The sequence below is a fragment of the Lolium perenne genome, chromosome 3 (genome assembly GCF_019359855.2).
Source record: "Lolium perenne isolate Kyuss_39 chromosome 3, Kyuss_2.0, whole genome shotgun sequence".
NCBI lineage: Eukaryota > Viridiplantae > Streptophyta > Magnoliopsida > Poales > Poaceae > Lolium > Lolium perenne.
Window position 1 is genome coordinate 184,765,335 of NC_067246.2, and position 3,831 is coordinate 184,769,165.

A 3,831-nucleotide genomic window follows, 5' to 3' on the forward strand; every position below is an offset into this window, starting at 1 on the left:
ATGTTTTCTGTCAACCACATCCCTGCCAGAGTGTTGTTTGATTCTGGAGCATCTCATTCTTTTGTCACTGAAGACTTTGCATCAACAAGTAACATTCAACCCCTCAGTTTGAAGCATGTTATGATAGTTCAAATTCCCGGATCAACCACCAAAGCCAGAAAATTTTGCAAAAATGTACCTATCAAAATCCATGATGTAGATTTCTATGCCAATCTAATCATTCTGGGAACCAAAGGTTTGGAAGTCGTACTAGGAATGGACTGGATGTCCAAGCACAATGGATTGATAGACTGTGCCAAGAAAGCCATAACCATGACTAGCAGCACCGGTATCGTAGTAGAGCACGTCTCTGAAAAACTACCCAGAAAATTCACCTGCAACCAAAGTGTATCCAAGCCAACTCTGGATCAAATCAGGGTCGTTTGTCGCTACCCTGATGTGTTTCCGGATGATCTACCCGGTATGCCCCCAGATCGGGATATCGAGTTCATCATCGAGTTAATCCCCGGAACTGGACCCATAGCCCAGAGAGCCTACATCATGAACGCAACAAAGCTTGTGGAGCTGAAGAAACAAATAGATGATATGTTGGCCAAGGGTCTGATTAGACCTAGTGCATCCCCTGGAGATCACCAGTTTTGTTTGTGGACAAGAAGGATGGTGCAAATCGTTTATGTACGGACTATCGTAAGCTTAACGATGTCACCATCAAAAACAAATACCCCTTACCCAAGATAGAGGACTTGTTTGATGAACTCACCGGAGCCAGAGTTTTCTCCAAGATAGATCTTAGAACTGGATATCATCAGCTGAAAATCCGAGCCACCGACATTCCAAAAACTGCCTTCACCACCAGATATGGGTTGTATGAGTACAACGTCATGTCATTTGGACTAACCAATGCCCCCGCTTATTTCATGAATCTCATGAATAAGATCTTCATGAACTTTTTGGACAAGTTTGTCGTTGTCTTCATCGATGACATCCTTGTATACTCCAAGTCCGAAGAGGAACATGAACAGCATTTGGAGACTGTCCTAGAAACCCTTAGACACCACCAGTTGTATGCCAAGTTCAGCAACTGTGACTTTTGGTTGGAAGAAGTTGGATTCCCGGGACACATCTTGTCCGCAGGAGGAATTGCCGTAGATCCCGCCAAAATCAAAACTGTTATGGAATGGCAAGCCCCAACCACCCAAACCGAGGTCCGCTCTTTTTTTGGATTAGCCGGATATTACCGCAGATTTGTAGAAGGCTTTTCGAGCATCGCTCGACCAATGACCCAACTGTTGAAGAAGGACAGGAAGTTCGAGTGGACCGATAAATGTGAAGAGAGCTTTCAACAGCTCAAGAGTAGACTGACAACAGCCCCAATCCTGATCATGCCAGATATTGCCAAGCCCTTTGACGTATATTGCGATGCCTCCAAGACTGGTCTTGGATGTGTGCTTATGCAAGAAGGCAAAGTTGTATCCTACCTTTCAAGACAACTAAAGCAACATGAACAGAACTACCCCACCCATGACCTCGAGCTTGCAGCCGTGGTCTTAGCCTTGAAAGTTTGGCGTCATTACCTCATGGGTAATCGATGCGAGATCTACTCCGACCACAAAAGCCTGAAATACATATTCACCCAGAAGGAGCTGAACATGAGACAATGCCGATGGATCGAATTGATCAAGGATTACGACATGGAGATTCACTACCACCCCGGCAAGGCCAATGTGGTAGCGGATGCTTTGAGTCGACTGCCGTGCCAGTTGAACTCCATGCTCGCAACCGAACAGCCCAGCTTGCATCAAGAGTTTGAACAGTTCAGACTTGAACTTGTTAGTGAAGGATTCCTAGCCAGCATAGAACTGCAACCCACCTTGGTTAGCCAAATCAAGGAAGCCCAGAAGGACAACGCTAGCATTGACGGAATCAAGAAACAGATAGCCGCAGGAAAAGCCCCTGGATTCACCATAGATGAAGCCGGAGTTCTTTGGTACAAAGAACGTCTCTGCGTACCATCGGACTCAGACTTGAAGCAAGTCATTCTGCAAGAAGCCCATGACACCCTTTATTCAATCCACCCCGGAGGTACCAAGATGTACCAAGACCTGAAGGAGCAATTCTGGTGGCATGGAATGAAGAGAGAAATCGGCAGCTACATCGCCAAGTGTGACATCTGTCAGAGATTCAAGGCAGAACATCAACGACCCGCCGGACTGCTACAACCACTGCAGATTCCAGAATGAAAGTGGGACTCCGTAGGAATGGACTTTATCACCGGACTGCCCAAATCCAGCAAAGGCAATGATTCAATATGGGTAGTTGTCGATAGATTGACCAAAGTCGCCCATTTCATCGCCGTCAAGACCACATACCAAGGCCCAAAGTTAGCTGAACTGTACATTTCCAGAATAGTCGCCCTGCACGGAACCCCGAAGTCGATAGTGTCAGATAGAGGATCACAGTTCACCTCAAGATTCTAGCAGAAAGTGCATGAAGGACTAGGCACCCGTCTAAATTTCAGCACCGCCTATCACCCTCAGACCGACGGACAGACTGAGAGAGTCAACCAGATACTGGAGGACATGCTGAGAGCATGTGTACTGGAATATGGATCTAAGTGGGAAGACTGCCTACCTTACGCAGAATTCTCTTACAACAACAGCTACCAAGCTAGCCTACAGATGGCCCCCTTTGAAGCCTTGTACGGAAGGAAATGCCGTACCCCCCTGAACTGGTCGGAAGTCGGAGAAAGCCAAGTTTTTGGCCCAGATGTTCTTCGTGAAGCCGAAGAGAAAGTCCACAAGATTCGCGAGTACCTCAAGACTGCGCAATCAAGACAGAAGAGCTACGCCGACAAGCGACGTCGGGAGATGACCTTCGAGTTCGGAGACTTTGTCTATCTCAAGGTATCCCCCTTGAAAGGAATGCAGAGATTTCAACTGAAAGGAAAGCTCGCACCCCGATATGTCGGACCCTTCAGAGTTCTGAGCCACCGAGGCGAAGTATCCTATCAACTGGACTACCAGAAGAAATGTCGGCTGTGCACGACGTGTTTCATATCTCACTCCTCCGGAAGTGCCTTGAGGTCCCTGAGAAGACCGAAGTGTTCAAAAACATCGATCACCGATCGGTGGATATCAACAAGGACTTGACTTACCGCGAAGTGCCAATTCGCATCCTGGAGGAAGCTTACCGAACAACCCGCACCCGAAGCATCAAGTTTCTGAAGATACAGTGGAGTAATCACACTGAAGATGAAGCCACATGGGAACGCGAAGACTTCATGAAGAAGGAGTACCCAGATCTCTTTAGTACCTAACTTTCTTTTCGATCTCGGGACGAGATCTTTTGTAAGGGGGAAGGGTTTGTAACATCCCAAATTTCAATAAAAGAAAGTTAGAAGAATTCCAGAGAACAAAAATTTCAAACCAACAAAAACTTTTTAATTTGCATATAGTGCCATGCATAGGACTTGTGCATTTGATTGATATGCCATGATGATTGTTTTTATGTGTATAAGCTAAACCTAAAACCCTAATGTGATCATGAGAAGATCACCAACCAAATAAATCAAAAGGAGAAAGAAATCAAATAAATGAAAAACCCTAACACCCTCACATATGCCCTATGGCATTTTTATAAATTTTGACCCTAGACCAATTTGGTCTTCACCATTAGTTGAATAATGTTACTAAACACTTATTACAACTTTTGGAATCAAATAATCACAAATCAAATGGATTTCAAATACAAAACTTGCTCACATATGATAATGGTCAAATCTGCCAATTATAGTCTGATCACTACTTTGAGCCCTTGCAATTCAAAATTTCC